Source organism: Bombus bifarius, unplaced genomic scaffold (genome assembly GCF_011952205.1).
Source record: "Bombus bifarius isolate JDL3187 unplaced genomic scaffold, Bbif_JDL3187 scf7180000007979, whole genome shotgun sequence".
NCBI classification, from domain to species: domain Eukaryota; kingdom Metazoa; phylum Arthropoda; class Insecta; order Hymenoptera; family Apidae; genus Bombus; species Bombus bifarius.
In genome coordinates this window covers 441,148-465,276 of record NW_022884364.1, presented here as the reverse complement: position 1 = coordinate 465,276, position 24,129 = coordinate 441,148, and the positions used below count along the sequence as shown (strand labels likewise).

The window sequence follows — 24,129 nt, the reverse complement described above, 5'->3', positions numbered from 1 at the left end:
ACCGAGCAAGAAGTTGAGAGAAGTGCTAAAAGCACCACCGTTAAAGAGTCTCGTATATCCCCTCCGTAACAGCTCGCACTCCGGACGAAATTGCTAAAAGTAAGATCAATGAACGGACCTTGCGGACGAGCCTGGTGTCTTGACCAGCACAACGAACACCGTCCGCCCACGATATCATTAACTTTTCCACCTACGGTCAGCGGTGGTCAAGTGGCAGGTAGAGAAACGGCCGGGGTGCACCACCCCGTTTCTATGGAAGCCGATTTTCCACGGATATCGATGCGTCGATGGCTGCGTGGAAATAGACACTGATCGATCTATCATCTCGTCCTTCGCGATCGTGGGCAAAGGAAAAGGAAGAAAGAGGAGCATAACTGGGCATTTGCCAGGGGCGTACGCGATGGCCGCGCTAGAATATCAATGCGCGGCTAGCGAATCGTTAGACGAGAGAGAGAGAGAGAGAGAGAGAGAGAGAGAGAGAGAGAGAGGAGAGAAAAATAACGAGGATGCGAGGTGGAGAGGAAAAGAGACGATCGTGCGCGAGTTACACGCTCGTGCAGAGAGAATTCCCCGGGGCTGCGAGAGCGTAACCACGTAAGGCGTATCGGGCGCGAGGCCACCGGTGCATTGTCATCTTCCCACACGCGATGCACATCGAGAAGTACAAGAGAGATACGAGCTGCGGCGGCGGCGGCGGTGGCGGCGGCAGCGGCGGCGGAGGAGGAAGAGGAGGAGGAGGAGGAGAGTCTTTCCTGCTATGATCTGTCCGTTTGCACGAGGAAAAACTCGCTCGGTGCTGTCGATAACCTGGTTCGGTTCGCGAATTCACGGTCACACGCGCGCCACGGGACAGATCGTGCGGGATTTCGTGGCACCGATTCCCTTTTCCTTCTTGCCGATGGCATTTACAGTGGCACTCGTAAATGTCGGACGCTACTCGGTGCTCGTTGCTGAGAATGATTTATTCGCGATTTGAAAAGATCCTCTTTCGATGGCTGAGGGTACTCGAATGGCTAACAACGAGAACCATCGATTGATTTATATTTTCTGATGCTTGGTGACGAAGAGGTTTGGTTCGATAGGGGTGGTTTATCAACTCTCCCTAGGTTATTTATCATTCCTAATGAAAGACGTATGGGTACTATGCATATTACAAATTGTGCTTTCTTAGTCGCTTTTTGTATTCCCGATCTATTTACGTTTTTACCAACGATAACCATTGTACACACGATTTTTATTGTACATCGCACAATTGCGATATAAAAAAATACATTGCGACGATGCATCTGCTCCTTATGCTGAAAATATCAGGCGACTCGGGAAAAGGTTTGGTGTAGGAAATTTCTAACGTTGAGCTACAATGTGATTCGCGGAATGTCTACAGGGGAAATGAAATTCGTAGAGTGGGCGTTGTTTATGACGCGGTTGGAACTGGTAGGAACGCGCGAAACCGTAAATCTCTGGCCATTTATTTCCCAGGACGGGGGGTTTCGAACACGTAATACTTTCATCCACTTTCCCTGTCGGTGTTCCTCGCAAAACTTTTCAAAGCACTCTCCTCGGCCGCTGCTTTCCATCTAAAGTAATTTCTACTCCGATCACGCTTCCTTTCTCCCGTCACGTCACACCGCGATAAAGCGAACCTCGCTGGTAATATCGATCGTTAAATTGCAAGAATATTCTGTTCATCGGGATGAGATCTTCTCGAGAAGCAAGTAAAAAGCCGAACAAAGTTGCTCCGATTCTATCGTGCAAAAAGAATCGTATTTGTTTTCTCGATCACCACGCCAGTTTTACCTTAGTAAGGTTTAACGAGTATTACTTTCCATTTTCCGCTCGGTACGATTAAATAATTTTTTACATTGCAACTGATTTCAATATCCCACGTTAAGGCTACCGTTTATTTGCTATAAAATTAGCATCGTAATAACGTTCGATTCCGAGATCGTATCGCGTCGATCGGGAATCATTATCACAATGAAAGGTTCTGACTTTTCCTTCGGCTGGTGACTTCGTTGCACGCACTGCGAGCGTGTCCTGTCGACTTTTTTCACTTAGTTAAGTGGGTCGACTTTCGTCATCGACGATAAAAAGAGTCGGGTGGGGGGTGGGCAAAAACGTGGCAAAATCACTGACAAATTTCGTTTCTTCGTCGTCGAAATTCGAGATTTAAATTTCAAAAAAAAAAAAAAAAAAAGGAGGCAAACGTTATAAATCATCTGGACGATGTAACGAGATTTTAAAATGTCGTACTGCGTGTTTAATTCGTGGCTCGTCAATTTTCTTAATGCAGTTGCATAACGTGAATCGTAAACGAGGGAGACAACCCTTTCCTTTAGCACGCTCGTGCACGCTACACGCGTCAACTATTTTCGTTCTCTGACGCGTCCTCTCGTTTAATTTCCATGAACATTACGCAATCAAGCTTTTAGAATATATTAAAAATAAGAGAAAGTCGTTTCTCTTAGCAACTTGTAGCATTTCGTTGATCATTTTTGTTGCGGGGATTAGCTAATTAAACGTTAAGGTGAAAAGGAACAGTTGTATCCTGCTTTCGTTGAAAAATTCCAACTTTTACTCGACCATGATCTGGCGTGATCAGGTTTATAAAAGAAAAAAAAAGGCACGACCGATCGGGCATAATAGATACGCGCATCGGCCTTCCATTTTTCGATCGCACGTGTCGTTTTACGTTGCCGCGAACGCGACAGGTTTTCCCCACTGTCGTTGGCAGTTTCGTCTAGGAAAGACGAAAAGACCGGTTGTGAATCGGTTTCGGTTCCTAGATTCATTTTCCTGGAACTTCTTGCGCGCGGTCTCTTCTCTCTTGGCGTTTTAGCGAGAAATGAATTGTGTTTTTAAGATTAACGGGACCGTTCCTCGGTAAGACAATCTCGTTAACCGGTATTTGCTTAGCTAAGACGTTAGAGAGAACGCTGTTCGTCAACAGGAAAGATGAAAAATCGTTTCGTCGTCGTAAGAAGAATCACAGGGACCATAGGCACGGTGGACATTCGTTCGATTACGATATCATCTATCAACCGTGGATTGGCGAAATTGTTCCGTTCGAAAGAACTTTGTCAGCTGGATATTTACGGGATCGTGACTCCTCGACGTATCCTGTATGCTGTAACACGTGTTTCCGACTCCTACACGAGCTTTGCTTTGCTGGGAACAGGCTTGCCGACAACAAAATTGCGTATTCTCCGTGTCGAATTGATCGTAGGATGTGTAACAGGGTTGGAGGGAAGTCACGGGAGTACGAACGAGATGGCCGAAACGGGGGAGAAGTGGGCAGAGACGAAAGATGGAAAAATTACGAAGAGGAAAGCGAGTCTGCGAATATGGCGAAGAACGTTCGAGATGAGTGTACGTAATCGCTAGAGTAACGCGATTGGACTGTGGATGAAGTGACAACAACATCAGAAGTGGAAGAAGAAAAAGTAGAAGAAGAAGGCGAAGGATAAGAATAAGATGGAAGAAACGAAGCAGAAGAGAAAGAAGGAAGAAAATGAAGAGAGAAGCGATGCGTAGCGGGGGCGGAGGATAGCTTCGCAATAGCTCAACTCTGGAATGAGGAAGTCTCGTACGAGACGACACCGCGGGAATACTAAAGTCTGGGTTACTAATAGTTGGTTACTTCGCGTATTCCAGCCTCATAGCTTCTCGCGAGGTGGAGCTTCTTGGGATCGTATTTGTGTGCCGGGTGACTTTGTATCGGCGCCATTTGTCCGCGTTACCACGAACGAAAAGGGGATCGTCGCTGTCTCGCCTCGTGATCTTCTCTTTTCCTGCGGCTGTTGATTTGCGACTCGCTTCTGGGAATGAAATATGCAAACGGGTCTGGGACTGGGTCAAGAATTAACTGGTCGAGTTAGTTTTCGGTATACTCGTCGTGCACTTTGACAATCCACAGATCGAGGAATCAATTTCTGTTTGACATTTTCTATAAATTACGACGAAAGATCAGGTGTTACGTCGATTACTCGTGAAACTCGACGATTAAATGCTGTTTCTTGTTTTTCTTTAATTCGTATCTGTCGATCGCACGTTGACGTCATACCTTTTCGTCGAGCGACCAGCGATAAATTCGGCCGAAAATTTGATTTCTCACTGCGCCGATCCCGATGCAAAACGACGGTTAAAATCTTCTCTCTGTGCGTTTCTCGAAACTCGACTTTTATGGACTGTCACCATTGTGAGCCGTTCTGGGTGGCGACCGTGTACGATTCGTACTTCGCGCGTCCCCGGCTATTTTACTACATAGTTAGCAGCGTGTTTCTATCCGTCGTGCTCTGCAAAAAGTAACGCGCGGGTTACGAGTAAATCCGTGCGAAGTATCCCGTTAATCTGACAAGTAATGGCGCATCAGTACGTTATATATCGCAGCGCATAAATCATCGGCGTATAAATCGTTTAGCATAACAACGTAGCAGCGGCGATAATATGCACGTGTGCCGTGGTAGCTCGCGTATTTTTGCAGTTCCAGAGAGGGACGGCTATTTTTGAGAAACTCGTGGAGAACGTATTTAGAAATTGCCAGTGGGGAATCGTTCGCTGGTATTATTAAATCAATGTTCATTGTAGTATTTGTCAATTTCGCCGCGCGCTGTCCATGGGATGTATCGGTTAAGCCGGAGTCGTCCCGCGTTGAGACAACTTTACGACGATCGCTTGTTTGCAATGAATCGAGGGATTTTGATAGTTGGACGATCCGAAGTTAGGTTAGGACGCATAGTTATTCAGCAACTTCGACGTAAATCGCTACGTTCCCATTATTCTCTTTTACGATTTAGCAGAACTTATTCTTTATCGTGGCACGATCAGAGGTCGAACTTTTTCAAATATCGACCACGATCACGTTCTTCGAAACGACGACGCCCGATGTTTCATCGATTCGTGAATTATCAACAAAGACTCGACAGCTCCTGTCCCAGACGATTTCGTAATGCCGAGATCGCTGTGGGGAATGGAATCGGGACGCGCCGCATTTAAACAAGGCATTTTATATGATACATTCGGTTTTTGTTGCCTCATGATCGCAATTGATGATACGAGGCAAGCCGGGTGTCGCAGCGAAGTAGTCGCGTTGGAATGCAAATAATGTTCCCGATACCGGTAACCAATTTTGGGTCGTACGCGTGGGCGCTCACCCTTTCTTTTAAACGCGTGAAACAGTGTCAATTGGAAGGATGGAAAATATCGACGCTATCGCATTTATCATGGCCGATACATTGACATCAATTTAGTCGACGATTGTCCGCCGCATCCGTGGAATATTTTCTCCAATATTTTTCTATTTATCGTTGCTCCGTTTTTCGTACTCTCGTCGAAACGGAGAATTCGGTGGCGGAACGTAGCCAGTGGCAGGCTGCAAGCTGCACCGCGTCCCGTCCCTAGCAGGGACAAACCATTAAATCAGTTGATATCAATCGATCGATGATTGGCTTTCTTTCGTCTCGCAACTTTCTTTCCCATTCCCGGGTCAGGACTCCTCTCTCGGTGTTGGACGTCACAGTCGAGAGTAAGAGAGGTCAGAGCAAACAGGTGAATCAGACTTTTAAAGAGATTCGCCCTTGGCCCTCGTCGTGGCGGGATGATTCGCTTCATTAAATTGATTGTGTTTCAATCTGGTCCGCTAATATGCGAGAGTCCGGGCCAGACGTGCTCTCGCCAGCGTATAGTTCGCTCTGGCTGCTCGCGCTGACCTACATGCCCGTCCAAAATAATCTGACACTGCCGGCAAGACCTTAACCGCGACCCCTACTGGAGCAGATCGAAGAATAAACCTTGTGTGTGGAGCCCGATGCGGCTGCAATTGCGCGGACGAGCCTCTTTCCGTCTGGCCTCCTGTTAAAATCAAGGCTTTCAGTCGACCGTACTTTTTCACCAACTATCTACTCGAAAGAACCGGTACTGATGCACCGATCGTGTATCGGGTACGTCGGCACGTTTCGGAAGTTTGACACGCAGGGCTGAACAAACGACGTTACCAGCGAACAGTGCTAGCAATTCTATCGTACGTAACGTTTCGAGAATTTGTACGTAACGAGAATTTGAAATTTTCTAATTTCCTGCGGAACGTTTTAGCTAAACGAAGAGTATCGGCTTGGTACAGGCGAACTAATTGAAAGTTGATGTTCCTAGAGGAATCGAAATGGAATATCTTTGGGCGAGCAAAGATTAACAACGCTTCAAGGATGTCACCTCGACGATGCTTCGGTGCATAAAATTGAAAGCGTTGAAGCACGTGATCGTCTCGTTTAAAAAGTAGTGACCTACACGGCCGTCCGAAATGATATGACACTGCAGGCCAGACCTTAACCGTGACCTCTGCTGGAGGAGCCCGAAGGGCAAACCTCGTCGTGAGATTTAAAACCAATTGACGAGACGCATCAGTCGTGCAAACAGCTATTTCGTACGTGATATATACAGTTTTAGGTTCTGTCTCCCTCTAAACGGGACCGTTCGATTTAACATCGTGGTAAATTCTTTCTTTGCTAGCGGTTGTGCGTAGATGCTTGATTAAGATACGAACGAGAACGTCGTTTTTCTTACTGTTTCCCAGTTCAATGCACTTTTATGTTAATAATCAGTCCCGCAATCGTATCGGGTGTTGCATAAGCCATTGATCGGTCGAAGGAAAGTGAGTATTAATATCGAAAAATGTTGTATTCAGAACAAGTATGTACCACGCCTATCGGCCACGCGTCTGTAATACGATGCTCGTTTAAATTCACGCTAATTTATTAACGAGAAAGTCGAGTTACTAGGCAATCATTGTTCTGACGTCCAACGACGTGACAATCGTCGCATTTACAATTCAACCTCATTTAAAAACAATTTATCATGAAATTATCGTTGCCGATAAAAGTCCTAATTTATTATCTTCTCGCTACGAGATCCAATAGGAAATAAAATAATCCGAAAGATACAGTCGAAGGTAAGTGCAAATCGATCGTTAATCGCGTTTAGATAAGTTTCGTCCGAAGTCTGCCGTGATATTACCCGAGCATATCCGCGCGCCTATTCGATATTCAATGACGCGATACAAGTATCGATTCCTCCAAGTTCGGCAAGCCAGCCAAAGGAGAGGAACATCGACGGGTGTGGTCGAGGAGTGCGTACATCGATCGCCACTTTAACCTCCACGAAAGCACACGTTCCTACGAGGCGAAGGAGGGATTCGCTTGTCCTTCTACAACCGTTGGCAACAGCATCTTCAAAGCTCTTCCCTCTCTCACGAGGCTCTTCGACTACTACTCTTCTCTTACCACGCGACACACACCTGCTCTCATTACGCGCATCGTCGTTCATACGCTTCGAATCGCGTTCCCCTTTTCTCTGTGCTCTATCCGTGTCTCCATACAAATCGAAGAAGTTTGTACGGCGTGTCCGGTAATCTGTCATTCTTATCGTTAAATGAAACGTATAAATAAGAAGCACTGGGAATGAAAAGGGAAAGGCAACGATTCGTGTTCGTCGATATCGTCGAACGTAAAACGGTGGAAACGAACGAACAAGAACTGGAGAGTAGACTTGGCACGGGTGCAAAGGGCGAGGCTGAAAAGGGTCGAGCGGCTAAGCGAGAGACGCAGAATCTGTCTGCGTCCGCAGAAGCCGGTAGGACAAGGGCGTAGTAGCGTTCAGCGTGGCAGTGGAACAACGTGACGCTACGACGTAGTAGGATAAGGTCGAAGGAGGTGTACGCAAAGCGTGCACACGCACGACACAGAGGGGCGAGAGGGTCTAGGGCGAGGGCGAGGGTGAAGGCGAGAGCGAGAGCGAGAGCAACACAGCAGCAGCGGCGAGGTCGTCGAAATTAATGCGGGGAATCCGGTGAACGGGTGGATCGGGTTGCCCATCGTGGCTCGTTTTGAGTTTTTTAGTTCTCGAATTTAATCCAAGAATGGGGGAGAATGGGGGACATTGAAAGCGGTGGATCTCGTCTAGACGGTCGGTGACGTCATGAGACAAGGTCGACTGTCGCTCTATCCACGGCGCAGCACCGCTTTTCTATATACACGCCTATATCCTTCCTCCTCTTCGCGTTTCGCTGTCCCGGTCTCCCTCGCCCCCTAGCCAGTTCTTTTCGTTCTTCCTTTTCGTCTTGTTTCTCCCTTGCTCTTCCTGCCAGAAGGGTGGCGTAGCAGCCTTTTACATCTTTCCACTGAACGCTAGCTGGAGGACCAGTCGGACTAGGAATCGGTCTGATCTTGTGATCGATGTGCCTCGCTGGGGATGTTCCCCGTCTACGAGAGCTTTTATTCCGTCTTAGAGAACGTTCTTCGTCTAAAAGCACGCTTTTGTATAGAGATAGAGCCAGCGATTATAGAAATAATATTTCAAATCGTTGCACTTTTATTTCGTCGTCGGATTTTAATCGTCCGAGTATGTGTATCGTAAGTTTCTTCGTGACGTTATCAACCGTTGTGAAATCTCCGACCGCCCTTTTCGTGTCGTGTCGGAGGTTAAACAGTATTCTCGGAGCTTTATAGCGTATTCGCTGGAATTCAGCTTAAAATACCCTGCGCCGATTAAGATTCCATCCGAAATTCCCCTGAGACGCATTCGTTTCCCGCGTTTTCTGTCACCAGCCAAGGCCGCTCTATCTCGTCCGGAAATCAGTAGCCCTGGTTTGGACTTTGGTCAAGATGGACGACATTGACGTTAAGATCTCGTGGCTCTCTCTTTCTCTCTCCCTCTATCCCCTGCCCCCTCTCTCCTTCTCACTCTTTCTCTCTCTGCGGCCACGGCTCCGACCGAATAATATCTGAATTCCTTACGTCGAGGCATAGCCAATCGGCCTCATCAATAATTCAGCGAGTTCGACCGACCGAGAAATTCGAAAACAAGGCGAAAACAGCCGGCCAACCGCGTCACGCTACAGGCTCTGTCACAAGTTCGCTACCTAACGATTTGTCGACAACCGCGTAAAACAGCTTTAATCCTTGCACGATTCCTCGGCCTCTTTCGCTCTTTCGCTCTTTCGTCCAGTTGTTTGTTCTTTCCGGCTGCCTCTTGGCCGAGGGTACTCGAATCTCTCGAAAGTCGGCTCTCCGCCATCGGAATACTCGTTAGAATGCGAAATTCAGTTTGCCAAGCGTCTCCTTTAATTCGCGTCTATGAAGTTTTAGTTGAACAACTTTATCGATAGAGGTACGACACTTTGTCGTCGAGACGTCGACAAGGTTTTCTCGCTTCTTACCGGTATCCGGCCGATTCTTGGCGCAGCCTATAGGCGAGGAGAGCTATCTGGGTCTCGTCGTGCCTTTACAAATCACACCAGACGCGTTACCTAACCGCAGCCTATCGGCATACGATTGAATTTCGATTTTTCTCGCTCGATCGACAACAATGATTTCAACAACGGATATTATAGCGCGGCACACGGTAAAAACAGCGGGGCTGCCTTTCGAAACGGGGTCGATCGAATTTTGTCTATTCAATCTGTTTCGGTGTCTGCGACGAAACGTCCAGCGACGTCCGATACGTACAACGGCAAACTTTCATACATTTAAATGTAGCCGACAGGATGCACATTTCAATGTCGAATTAAGGTTAAATTCTAATTGTAAGCAGCGTGGAGGAACGGCGCGGGAGGAGTTCCTGGACAGAGGATACATTCACGGAGAGAACGACGCAATTTCACCGATGGATCCTAACGCTTACCGTAACAATTTCCTAAATGGAAAATTTAAACACGATAAAATCATAAATGTGTCGTTTGCGTGCGTTTACTGTTAATCGGATGGCACGACACTGACGTTGGAGAACGGAGCGAGTGGAAGGTAGAGATTCCAATCCAGTTTCAACGATGCAGAATGGCAAGCGACGGCTAATTTACTAATTCAGGCATAATTGCCTTCTCGGAAGGGAGGAACGTATACATCGAGCCAGGGTCAGTGGTACACCCTGCGTTGTACGTAAAGGTCGCGGTAATTAAGGGCGATTCTGCAATGTCTGCGATGCAAATCTTGCGCCCAGCATCGTTCAAGGGGACTGGTAATTCATGGATCATTTCGTACGGTTGTTTGCACGAATTTACGACACGACTTTGAATCATACGCGTTGCCATTGAAACTCGCCTAACAGCAATCCAATCTTTTCGTCTGTTTGTCGATTAGTCGGGGCACGCTTTAAACGGGGGAATTTATTGGAAGAGGCAACGGGAATGGAAGTTGATCAAAGAGTGTCGGGAGAGTCGATTCGCGTGCGATAGCCTTCGAGTAAACGATCGGATCACGATCTCAGCTCAGGCGGCTCTGCTCCTCTGATCAGCTTCGTTTGCACTCTGATGAATAAGTTAATCGGGTTAATCCATATGTGCCATTAAACGTTACGGACGCTTAATCACTTCCGCGTAGTGGGGTCACTGATCTTCCTCGTTCCCCGGCTAGCGTTCCACGGGCTAACGCTATTGTGCCGTTTACAGATTACACAGATGGAATATGTTTCGTAATTTCTGTCTGCGCGCGAGCGTGAGACTAGCCGCGTTAGATTGGATCTAATTTTCCAATAGACCGTAAGCAGCGTCGTAAGCGTTGATATTACGAACCGTGTCAGGCCCGGGTCCGTCGCATGCACGGAATTCACGTTCAGCTGACTCTCTCGACAGATTCTATCGGTGGCTTGTTGATTTACGTCCGCTAATGTCCACGTTTGATTAACCTTCTTGCGCTTAAAGCCTAAGCAAACCCACAGATCGCTCTTGCGGCTGGCCGTGTTTCCAGACGGCGCTATACGTCGTACACCTGGAGAATCGAGTGTGTCCCGTGACACGTTACGGTATTCTCTGAATCGATCGATCGTGGTTACGGCGTCGTTAAATTCTGGACGATTAGCAGCGATAGGCTCAGAATGCTGCACGGACCCTTCGGTTCGAGCTGGCAACGATAACGTATCGCTGTGCGATGTAAGGACGGAGAATATCGATGGGACGAGACAGAGTTAGAGGCGTGAAACGCACTCGCATCGATATCTGGGCCACAATGTCTCGTTTCCCAATGAAGTCGTTGGGTCCGACCGATCTGGCTGATGACGATTCATCGTGATCGCTCGTTGGTTCAACGCACTTGGCGGACAAATAACGCGAGCGGGAGCAATCGACACGGCGGATAGAGACTGGTATCTTATTAACGCGGATAAACACCTCGTGACGCGTTAAATTTCGGGCAAACGGCGCGTTGAAAATCGTCGCCTCCGGTTACGCAAGGAAATTATCGGCGGAAATATGCCGAATGGAAAATGATTCAGCATGCTGTACGGTAATTAACATCGGTTTTGTTGCGTCACGGTATTAGCGGGTCAGAAAGTTTTACGTTCGGCTCACAGTTTCGGCTTGCTTTCGTAATCAGGCAATGAAGATAACAGGCAAACAAGTTCACGAATTCACGAGCGATTTCGACACACAGGGCTTTTGTAAATATCTCGCAGAGCATCTTACCCGTGTTCATTTGAAAATCATTTGGCTGACCGCAATGTGAATTATGCGCAGCGAAACGGCAAATGAATTCGTTTGAATTGTTGATAAGGTGACGCAAGTATGGCAAACGACGCGCTGCTGCTGCTGTGACTATCGCAGATAAGAATCTGAGCTCTCTTATCGCTACTTATGCACACATATTTCGAGCTGCAGTTCGATACAAAAATACCACATGCACGTCCGGAATATTTACCTTTGACCACGATACCTTCCCGCTACCTATAATCGCTGTTTATCTTTTGTTCCTTCGTTTCGTCGGTATATTTTTCCTGTTAAAAAAAACGAGATTTTGAAATATTCGATTTTTTTTTCAAATTAAAAAAATTAAACACAGATAATTGTTATTTGCGCAACTGAATGCGAGTACAGTTCATCGGTGTTTATCTATAGATAGATACAGAATTAAGGAGAAAAGTAGCAGACGGAGAAAGTTTTTTGCGGAGAAGCTAACGTTTCGTAGAATCAAGTCTGACAGACGATTATCGTTTTTTATCGGAGGAATTTTTCGCAGCGAAGGTCAAATACACGTAGAATCGCGAAAAATCAAGCAGCTATGCGCTATCGTATTCTTTTTTTAGCAACGACGTAAGGAAGCAGAGGGTGAAGAGGCGTACGGATCTTCGATGACCGACTAAATTATCGGCAATCGTTTAAATTGGAGTATTGCAACGGCGATAAGCGTGTTACGCTTGTGAAACACAGCGCGACGTGTTGCAAAATACGAGGAGAAGGAGACAGTCGCTACGGTGTAGGAGAGATAGCGTGCGCGATGATACGTAAACATTATCGAGTCCAAAGTATTTTCGCCAGCGTAAAAATAGTTGGTGTGCATGCGTTGATGGCCGGCATGACGGGTCGTTCGATCGGCAGACATAATTGCCTGTGTCGCGTGTGCTTAATCGTTTTCATGCTGGCCCAATGAACGTTCGTCTAGGTCTACGATATCGTTCCTATCGATAAACAAATTAATTGTACGAGACGTGTACTCAACTAATCTAAATAGAAGACAGTAGCACATTTTCGCCCTTGCATCGTTCAGTTTCGTCGTGGTAGTACCTACATCGTCGTCAGATAAGCTCCGACTAATGCATCTTACATTAGAAAGAATACTTGTTCGTCATTGCATTCGATGTATGTACAACACTTACTATCTATCTACTCGTCGAGACCGTACGTCGTTGCACTTTGCCATTCTTCAAGTATCCGACATTACGTTGTTCTTCAAATATGAAAAAGTGCAGAAATACTCGCGATAGCGAAAACAAAAAAAAAAAAGAAAAAAGAAAGAAATAAAAGAAGCAAAAAGAGAGATATCTTCCTGTACAACGACGAGCGAGAAAAATTACGAACCTTCGACGAGTGCAATGAAGACAAGTGGACGACGAGACGATGTTGCAGGCCGCTCGGTACAATATGTGGGCCAGACAACAATAATTGTTCGACGTTTCCTGGTATATTATACTGCGTGTAATTGATACAGAGGAGCCGCCATTAATTCTCCCGCTGTTGCTGCTTACTATCTTTAGCAGACGTTCCTCTCGGTCTATCTGTCTGTTGCATAAATTTTCATTTACAAAAATTCCCCTCATTCGCCGTGCTTTTCCCCGAACGAACTCGGGTCGATCCAGTTAATCCGATTCTCTCAATGTCGATCGATCGAACTCTCGAAACGGCTGTAAGGATTGCGGTGTAGACAGTCTCGCAGCCCTTTCACTTGTCGGAGAACGTGGCTACCCTTACTACAGATATACGTACATACATCGATTCTTATAGAAGGTATCAAGGTCGCGTTATCCTGACGAAGGTCAATCTCCATTCGCTACGGAACGCAGAGCGTAGCCCTTTCATTTATGTTAATAGGATTCACGTGCAAGCTATCGTTAAAAACGTGGTCCGCCTTCCTCCGAGACCTAGATATTTGGAATTTTTTTTTTTAACAGTGCATTATAACCAATGACGCTTGCACGTGATACGCGAAACCATTGGAGAACACGCGTCGATACACGAACAACGAGATCATTGAACAGTAACAGTGGGAAAGTTCTTAGGATTGGTAGCGCGCATTATCTGTTCTCCAGCGATGTTCTGAGTTATTCTAATAAAGAAAAATTGGAATTTCATTATATTATCAAGTCGTTGATTGACATAAAATGTTACTCGAAAGAAAAATTGTGACGATCGTGTTTATAACGTTTACGCAAGTTACCATCAACTTGTACCCAAATATCAATAGGTATTTTAATACGTATGGCCGGCGGCGTACATACTAATTACACGGATTCCACGATAAAAATCGGGGAAAGGTTGGAAGAAGAAGACTGGTTCCCGTAGGAGCGAAAGTTGACTCGTGCAACTCGATATTCGGCCGTCCAGTCGTTCCACTAGGATCCACCGTGTTCCGTTCCTCGGTCTATAGAAGATTCTGTCGACGGTATTCGTATAACGGTACCGTCGGGTTCTCGCACGTCGTGTCGCGTCGCGTCGCGACGCATACCTGCCGCCGCCGTTGAATCGAGCCGAGGCCTCGGCTGTATCGAACAGAGACCTATGTATATATGCATGTACGTGTTGTGTGTTACGTCGACGCATGTTGCTAGCGTTACGTGCGCCGGGATGCACGTATACATGTACGAACGCATTTTGCCGCGGCGAGACGAGCTGAATGCCAATCGGCACGCGAACCATCGTGCTCGATGCGCGAAAGAACGAAAGAGAGGAACAGAGAGAAAGCAGCAGAGGAAGAGAGATAAAAAGAGGCTCGTAAACTTGTTCGTTTTATTACGAATATTTTGACTCGCTCGGGGACCACGGCTCGGGCATGTGTTATCATTTGTTGCTGTTGTCGTCTTCATCGATGAGTACGTTAGAAGGAACAATTTTTCCCCCATAAATTTTTTTAATGGTAAATTCGTCGTTTCATTATCTATATGGGGAGTAAAATGTCGAGTGAAACGATCGAATAGGATCGGTCGCGTTATCAGTAAGGTCCAAAGTAATTTCCGTGTTGTTCGTATCGGTCGCGCAACTCTCGCTTCTTCGTGATCGTTAACACGTGGTCCCGTGGTTTAATCGGCGCGCACGCTGAACGAATTCTCCGTGCACCGAAAACTACGATTCGTATAGTTTATAACGAGTCGAATTCGTGTCTCGGGTGCGCACGATATTCGTTTGCAAGAGGAACTCGTCGCGGATGCTATAGCAATGGACCATTGATGGCGTCACGGTGTAGAAAGGAGCAAAAGTTTCTCGGCCGAGAGAACATGCTCGGTTCGGAGCGCTTTTTGCAGCTTGATTTTCCAGTTTCTCGCGGAAGAGAAAAATCAAAGGCAATTTCAAACCGTTGGAACGCCGGGCTATACTTTGTTCGCGTGTTATCCGCCAGCCGATTGAAACAATTCGCAGGTGCGAACGACGATCGAGCGTCTTGATCGAACAGCGTGTAGTACAAGTATCGGAAAGATAATACATTTAAAGCTGAGATCGTATTCGCCACGATTAAAATCACGCTGGCTGGTACACGTCGGCCGTAAGGCGTCGAACGTTTCTATTCATCGAGGGTGTGTACGGTGGAAGTTGCAGTTTCATTCGAGCACGATACAAGTACCGGTACAATATCCGTTTAGATAGCGATCGAAAAAAGTCGCTGCTCTTAATTGTACGACGATTAAAATCGTATAATCGTGGCGTACGATCGATCAAAGATCCGTGAAACGGCCAACGCTTTGGCATTTAGGTGTTTTACTTTGGAAACGTTGGAAGCGTGACGTCGTTCAACGACGCTGTTAACTGTTCCAGTCGTCGAATGTTCGTGACATTGGAATTATCAAATCTGTGAAAACGACAGATTTCGGATTTTCATATCTGTAATTGCTAAAATTATACAGTTTTTGATAAAATTAATGTTGTCTTCTGCAGAGATGCACGTTTTATGTAATTACGATCGTTTAGTTATGATATATTCAAGTACATATTGTAGATTGGCAGCTCTAGTATTGATGTGACAAATACGAAAATGAAAATTTTCGATTACACGTAACTCGAGGAGATCCAGTTGCTCAGGAAAACGAGCAAGTCCTTTTCGGCATTTCCCAGCGTTTATTGATACGCTCGACGGCTCGAGTACAACCTTAATTAATTTCAACTTATTTCACCGAGGCGGGGCAGAGTCTCGTTACGGCAGATGTTACGTAAGGCAGTGGAATCCAAACTCGAATTTACACGGAAAGTCCCGGGCAACGGAGGCAGCCAACGCGGTTCTTGCGGTTTGAAAAATACCGCAAAGGACAATATCGGCGATTACGAGTGGAACGGGAGGCCGATTGGGCACACAAATCGAAATTGAATTCCATTACCGTACTATCGGAAGTAATTTGATCGTATCTAGGAAGTCGCCTTGCCTTTTCCTTTCCACTTTCTACGAGAACTTTCATCCTGCCATTACCTTTGTGCCTCTGCAACAATGTAATACTTTGCTGTTCCTTCGATTTCAGAAAGAAAAGACGAATGCAAAGCCACGATCAAAGGGAATTCCATTCTACGACCAAATCAGGGAATTTTCTATCCCTTAGACGGTCGTGGCCATGGTTTCATAGTCAGAATTCGCGGGTAAATTCTGAAAAGCTACGGTGTCCACGGCGATGAGCATAAACATGGAAGTTGTGCGAGCCTCGGTCAGCTTCAACGCGATGCTATGATCACCATTACGACTACACAGTACTTTCACTCGAATTCTCGGGTTTTTTTCGCGCCGGGTTTCTGTATACGAAACAGGATAGAGACAGAGAGAGAGAGACTAGTGTATCGTTCCGTTAAAACACTCGGCACGATAGATTTCCGTGGGCAAAACAGTTAAAGGAGGCCGCGCAAAAACGCAGCAGCGTTGGCAGCCATTGAAAAAGGGGGCAGGATCGAGCGGAGCGATCGAGCAGCTGCCAGGATTCGGATCCCGATCCTCCGAAGGGCCGCGTAAACGCGCATCAGGGACTCATTCCCTCGTCCGAGATTCGTCTGGAACGCAGAAAGAGGGGTGGGTAAGTAGGGTGAGAACGATGATCGCAGAGGGGATGGGTGGCCGTGTGGAACAGCAGTCTGGCCAGTTGATTACGATGCCGAAACGAGTGGCGGGCCATCTCTCCAACCAGTTTCGGACAGTGTCTTCGGGTCGAACGAGGCCTGTGTAGTTTGGTGGAGAGACGCCAGGCTTCTTTGGCCGCTGCTCGTCGGACGAAGACCGATAGAAACGAGGGGGAAAAGGTAAGAAAGGAAGAAGGAAAGAAAACGTGGACGAAGAGGAGACTCAGAGCGAAGGAGAGTGAGAGAAGCAGGGAGAGCAGCAGCAGCAGCAGCAGCGGCAGCAGCGGCAGCGAGCAGCCAGCAGCGCAAGAAGAGAAGGAGGAGGCGACAGCCGAGCTTAAGTTTCGGTTTCGTTCGTTTCGCGCCTGCTCCGCGTCGAACGGGAGCCGAGAGTGAGCGCGGCGGAGAGAGAGAACCGGCGTACGAGAGAGCGAGAAGAGCTGCACCATCGGAGTAACAGAGAGAGCGAGAGAGAGGCGTCGTCGGAGCGAACGAGACGCAGCAAGCTGGCAGAAGGAGAGAATCGGAGAGATAGGAAAATGGGATAGGAAGAAGAGAGAAGGAAGAGCGATTGGTGGCGGTGGAGGCGGCAGGAGGGCGAAGAGAGGACGAGTGCAACGCGTGAGTGAAAGACAGAACGCGGCAGCCAGGGGTTGGAGAGAGAGAGAGAGAGAGAGAGTGAGGCGGCAGTCGAGGCGAACAGACTTCGCCGGCGCTCTGCTCCCAATAACGACTCTCGCCCTCGGTCAGTCGCGCGCGAACCGCGGAGCCGCGAGCATCTCTCCGTTTCTCTCTCGCTCTGCTCTCGGCAGGATACCTACGTTTCGAGCCGCGTGCACGTGCGAACCCGGGGGACGCGAGAGCATAACGGAGCGAGGGATCGAGTCGAACGTGTACACAGGGGGCTTACTCGAGTCCGGTCACCGCTCGAACGAACCACGCTGCTCGCGGATTCCTGATCTAAAGAGCGACAGGTGAACGAAAATCTGGGAGGCCCGACCAGCATTGTCCGCACGTTTCGCACGATTGTACGTCGTTCAGAGAGACATGTCGGTGCTTACGGGGAATCGCAGCTAGAAGGTAATTAAAACGATAACAAGGGCAGACGATACACTCGAAGGGAAGGAAGATGGAACGGTCCGTTTGCGGATGTTCAGCCACGTAGGACATTGACTGACTTGCGCGAGATTCTCGAGGGAAGATCGGTGCTACATCGAATCGAAGAAGCTTGTGGCGAGGGTGAAAAGGGACGGATAAAGACTGTCTGGACAGGGACTGGATCCCGGGGGAGTCTGCCGTCGAGGAGAAGGAACGACTTGGTTTTCGGGGTTATCTCATGGTGGGATTGTCGCGGTATCGACGTGGTAATCTCGCCGCGAGTGGTGCTCGCTGCATCCGGAGATACAGGCAGCTGGTGATCGAGTGAGAGAAGAGAAGAGCGGAAAGCGGTCGCACAAAGTGACAAGCGGCAGCGAGCGCGTGGTATATAAAAGTGCGAACTGGTGGAGCGCGCGCGCGAGCGCGACCGAGCGAGTTACCGGGCGGTTCGAGGCTGCCAGTGGCCCGCGGACCAAGAAGAAGAAGAGGAAGAAGAAGAAGAAGAAGAAGAGGTTGAAACAGAGGAAGACGGAGAGGAAGAGGAAGAGGAAGGGTGGGAGAGGTGCACACACCATAGAGGACAACGCTGTTGCTATTTTCGAGCCCGCCAAATATCTCGACGCACGGTGCTGCTCGGTGCTGTCTGCGCTGGCCCTGCTACGCTCTTTCTTCGGCCCCGTCCACGTTCCTCCAAAGCGCAGCGATTCTGCGCCGATGACGCATGGCCCTGACCAAACAGGGGGACAGAAAGAGAGAAAGAGAGGGAAAGAGCGTGAAAGAGAAGCCACACGCAGAGCGGGAGAAGGAGCGAGAGAACGGCGTGTATGACAGGTACGTTTCGACTTTTTGCCTTTTTGCAAAAGCGCGCCGCGATCTCTTGACCTACGACGTATCTGTGCCGTGACCGTGAGCGTTGACACATCTTTACGTGGACATTTACGCCTTTCCACCGACATGTCTCGATCATCTCTTGGCGATAATGCGCCTTGGTTCGACTGGTTCTGCCATTAGGGATGGCTGGTTTTAAGGAAGAAGACGATTCGTCAGCTGTACGGATAATCGTCGTATCAAAGAGACTTGAAAGTTAGTAGCAGACTCGCATCTACTCGCAACAATTATGTCTATTTACAATTGATCCGTGTTTGTTAGAGCACCGACGTTTAATCAAGCGTTTCTCGTTTTCCTTTTTTCGTTTCAATAGGAATGTTCAAAGGGGGGACACGAATCACCGAAATTTAAAAGTCGAAATACCGCGTATGCACGCCAGACTTAGAGACGAATATTATTAGCGTCTGTGGATAGTTTGCACAGCGTCCGTGTTGTTTCCAAAACACGTGTACTACGCTCTCGTTCTCTAATAAACATCGCTGTATTTCGCACTCGGTTCCTCCGTGTTATTCGCTTAATACGATACGACATTCGTCCTTCTTGTTTCGTTATGCTCGACGTAGGAAAACACGAACATTTCTTCGTATCTTTTCTCGTTCCATTCGAGGGAAATTACGTTACGACACCCCTCCATTCTACGTGTATTATATCAAAGATGACTCTGTTATATCAAATATTATATCAAAGATGACACGACCGATTTCTTTCGGTGCGATGTGATTATAACGTTTGGCGAGAATCCTTGACACAATGATTTTCACCGATGAGAAACGCGGTCGAAGTTTGTTTTGCAACTCGGTCATCGACGTTTCATCGACGTTACGACGTAGCGATCGATGCGACATTTGAGCGAAATTTTCGTTCGCTCGCAACTTTCCTGGATGTTTGTACATGAGTATGAGCTACGATCTGATCTGGAACGACAGCGTTCAGCTGGAATAATTCGCGTGGAAAGTGCACGCGATACGAACACTCCGAATTCATCGAACTCGTTAATTCGTCGATCGAGTCATTTCCCTCGATTTGTCTGTCCCCGCCGCTCCTCTTCCCGCTTTTTCGATAAAACGTTATAAAGAAGTTCGCAAACATCGTGCCGGGAAGGCAAGAGGGGGATGAAACGCGAGATTACACGAGGTAAAAAGCTTTGAGAACGTGGCCAAATGGTCGAGAGGGAACTGAGCGCAAAAATGACGTTCTTTACGAAGAAAAAAGCTGGACTCGCTCGTCGCGATAGTGGCGGAGATTAGTTTATTTCTCCACTCGTAGGTCGAGCTCGTCATAATATGCGGCAGGGATATTTATGTAATATGCGACATGCAAATGAATACACTGTTTGCGCGCTTGTCAAAGATAAGATACAAAGCAAAGTTTCGTACCGTTGTCATTGTCTAGATAACGTGTATGTATTGTTTCTAACGTGGATTGCCAACAAGCGAGTAACTTCAAATTACAAGTAAATCACGATTAATTAAGAACGATAAGAATAGTCTATCCGAAATAAGGTTTCAGAGTTCTATTCTCGATGGAAATTAAATCCTCCGTTAGATGTAAGTCTACGAGAAAGCGCAGTTTCAACTCTAACTTTGGCTTTTTAGTCTTTTTAGACGAACAATTTTTTAATAGAAATTATATATAATGTTTCGATATTTGTCATTAGTTGTTGGATTTTGAAATTATTTTTCTACGGTATAGAAATTAGCAACTTCAAAAAGTTTCATTCTATTTAAGAAAAACCATTCGTTTAAACGTTAGGTAGCTAGTGCTATTGGGTTGGCAAGTGATCGCGGATTTTGTCAATATCACCTAATGACAAAATCCGCGATCACTTGGTTGCTAATCCAATAGAAACATCGTTTGAGACAAGGCGTTAAGGAAAGAGTACTTGCAAGAAAGTATGTCCTATCCGCGTTCCTTGTATCAATGTCGTCTGAAACACATCACCCTCCCTATCAATGATGCATCTCGTGCAACAGGTGAGAAAGTGCACGTGTGAAATTTGTCACAATCTATCGCCAATCTTTCCACTTTCGCGCACTAGCGTATCTGAATCACGTTCGTGCTACATAAGTTGCAGCATCGACGAGCTTCGTGGTTTCTTGCCACTACGTTTGCTATCAGCCAGCGGAAGATAGGGTACCGTTACCTGTCTATATATCCGTGGCGTGAACCTTAATTCCGAAATGGATCGCTGAATATTCGTTTATTTCGCTTCGTTCGACCATTATTGTACGTTTATCGATCATCGATCAACAGTCGAAGAAAATACGCTCCTTTGACTTTTCTTCTCTTCTCTTTGCAAGCTTATTCGTATGCGCGTACACGTGCGTTTAAAAAGGATGGGACTAACTTTGCCTGCAGGTATAACGGAAGAAAGGGAAATTTAACCTTCTGGTATTTTATTTTTCTTCTGCCATCGGGGTGTTATTGTTTCTTCAATCAAGTTTCCCTCGTCACTGTCTCGTTGGACGGTTCTACGACCGTACCCGTCCCTTTTTTTCTCGGGATTGTGCTTCCTTTTTTCCCTGAAAACCTTTGGAAGAACTAAAAGGATCGGATAGCATTTTTTCTTGGTAGACCGAGAGGTCCACTCAATGTGTCAACCGTTCTCGTTGTAAGTAGAAACGTGTCCTTTTTTTCTTTGCTTTTTTGCTGGTTGACCTGGGCGGCTCGTTTTGTCGGAGGCGCGTACCATAGAAAAAGCGATTACGAAGTTACAAAAATCCAAAAGCGGTTGCGCAGAGTGTGTTTCATAAGTTTCGCAGCTGGGAAACCGGAGATGAGTCTGGCCGATTCCACGCGATCATTGATCGTTAACTTTTTTTGGCTGTCGATGATCAAAGCTGAACGACGCGGTGGCCGCACGTAAATCGACTTTAAATCGCAATAAACCGTGCAAAAACTGCGCGGCGGATTTGCCTCGCGCGCGTTCACTTTCGACCGCAAAAAAACTTGAAAAACCGATCCTCCCTGTCCCACTTCAGCGTCTCTGCAACCTTCCGTGTATCTCTATCTTTTTCCTTGTTTCTCTTTCTCTCTCTCTCTCTCTTTTTTATTTACAAATTCCTCTACTTTCCGTTCGAAGCAATGCGTGTCGAAGTTGCAGTTGCAACCGTGTGTTTTCGTCGCTTCACCGTCATATCGCAACGTTACGTATTTGTATTGCCTTACCTTGAACGCAAGGGCATCATCGCGCTTGCCAGTTCCTCGTTGCCTTTGCAAAGACCTGTAGAACAAATCTGTTTCCCCATCCTCGTATATAGGTTAATCGAGCAAGTACAAAAAGCTACGCTTCAACGTGTAAGACAAATGTCACTCTATTTAGACGAAATGTCCTATGTATCGTTTTTGTCTTGTTTTTTCTTCTCTTTTTTTCAATCAATTAAAAATATTTGGTCACAATTTCGTAACAGCTTACAGAATATAACTTTTGAGTAGATGGAATGTACCGCATTTTCCTTTACTTTTATACCTTTTGAACTTTTATCTTCTACACACGATCTTGTCTCCTGTTCTGTGCGTCTTTCAGTGTATCAGTAGAAAATAGAAAAGAATCCTGTAAGTAGCAGAAAAATACATAAGATATGTTTAACATTAGTACAGCTGTTTTGAACGGACTTGTACACGAACCGCGATATGGGAAAAGTGGCATATGTAATAATAAACGCAAAATACCGCATTAATCACGCGGTACAGGTAATCGTAGATCGTCATAGACTCTGCCGACTTTTTCTTTCTCCCCGCGACGAATCATCAATCCGGTCGGCAATGGACATAGAGGTGTTTTATTCAATTTCAAGACCGCGTGTGATCGATGATCACGAGCATGCCGCGTAAACAGCATCGTGTAGCAACTGGTAACAATCATTATCACACTGTCACTGTTGGTCGCTTGCGAATGATTTGCATAGTCACGCGAACTCTGGAACACTGGGAATTTCGATTATCGAACTCCGTGAATTCGATCGCTTTTAACTTTTACTCGCAGTAAATCGATCCTTGATTATAGATTTTTCACACTGCTGTAACGAGTGCACGTACGTTTCCAAGCGTCTTGCGCAAGTTTTAGAAAAGTTAGCAATCGGTAGTAAGATATGTCTAATGAAATATGTTTAAAGATACGTTGAATAAAGAAGAAAAAATGAAATGAAAAGTTTCGTTTTCTCCTTTTTCGAAATCGAAATAAAAATAATTACGAGATATGTCAGCGGTATATGTCAGCAATGATTATGGAGAAACGTGCGTGCCATTCGTGACCTCTTCACTACCAGCGTCATCGTGCGTGCTTCTGCTTTTCTTCTCCGCTGGCTAGAACTTTTCCGTTTTCCACGCAATCCAGCCGACTCGTCCTCTCTTTCCGATCCAAACAACTGCCTGTTAATTAGAGACTTTTAAGTAACACGTGGCTAATCCGCGAACAACGCATATCGTATGCGCCAATTAGACGATCGTTTCTTTTCGATACATTTCATTAAATTCTGCCGGTTTTCGAAAGTAATTTGCCTCGTCCTTTACCTATCCTCGTCCTCGCTTTCTACTTTTATTATCTTCGCTACTCGCCAAGGTAACCAGTCGATTTAAATATCTAAAATGCAAAGAGATCCCGACTTTCCGTTCGCGGGCGGAACTTTGATGAGATAGGGAATTCGTGAATATTACGGAGTGAGACGATCGCGTTGATCTGAACGACGAATTTATCGTTGGGAGAAATGCCGACGAAAGCCCGACTCCGTTTTCAACGGTCAACAATAAGACGAAATTGAGGTGGGGAACGAGTAAAGCTGATAATGAGCCCCTATAAAATCGACCCGCTTCTTTTCGCGGTACCCCTTCCTGTTTCTCCATTAAGCGGCTTTCACACGATGCCCGTTGTTCATCGCATCTCTTAATGACAACGAAATTATACACCTGCACGGTCGTGCCACGATTTCGTATGTTAGACTGTGAGCAAGCAAGAACAGGTTGATGATCGAACTCGATGTTTTTCTCTAATTTCGTATCATGATCTTGATTAAACGAAAGAAAAGGAAAAAAGGTAACGGAAATTACGAAATATAAACATCAAAGTAATTCATATCTCGCGATAGTTTTACCCTCGAATGGACGCTGACCATCTACCTACGCGCTCTACGAACGGATATACAGAATACTGTGGTCTGAAAGAGCTGGACAGAAGCAAGGCAAACAATCGAGTCAGAAATAAGGCCCGCTAAAAGGCAGGAGTTAATTTGATCGGAACATAGGCGCGAAACATCGGCGACAACAACAGAACGGCTCTGAGAAGCGATTATCGGGTGGCTGGCTTAAAAACGACGTGCTCGGAACTGGGATTCGTTCGGAAATCGACAATAAACCGAGGCTTTGCGTGCAAAACCCGCTTCCTGTCCTCGGGAATTCGCGCGCCGGTGGTCGCAGATCAACGAAATTTTCGACCGCCACGTTGTGGCAGATTCTTAAGAGTCGTTGCCCGGTCCCTGGTCTGCTCTCGACGTCATTAGCTAAATAACTACGTCGGCTTGCATGCGTTTGCTTTTATTATTACTCCCCCGGTGGATCTGTATGCGGTGTGAAATCGCGGCGTAACCTGT

General features: G+C 46.6%; 1 protein-coding gene across 2 annotated transcripts in view; it reads left to right on the top strand.

Annotated features, from left to right (window-relative positions):
* The window catches only part of LOC117204684 (solute carrier organic anion transporter family member 74D), an 86,235-nt gene that overhangs the window by 13,338 nt on the left and 48,768 nt on the right, over positions 1-24,129 (top strand). The window contains exon 1 of one of the 2 annotated variants that reach the window (XM_033442309.1): positions 16,025-18,487. The exons of the other annotated variant lie outside the window; for it this stretch is intronic. The gene's annotated coding sequence lies outside the window, so the exon portion shown is untranslated. Of the gene's footprint in view, positions 1-16,024; positions 18,488-24,129 lie in introns of those variants that run through there. 2 annotated transcript variants of the gene reach the window in all.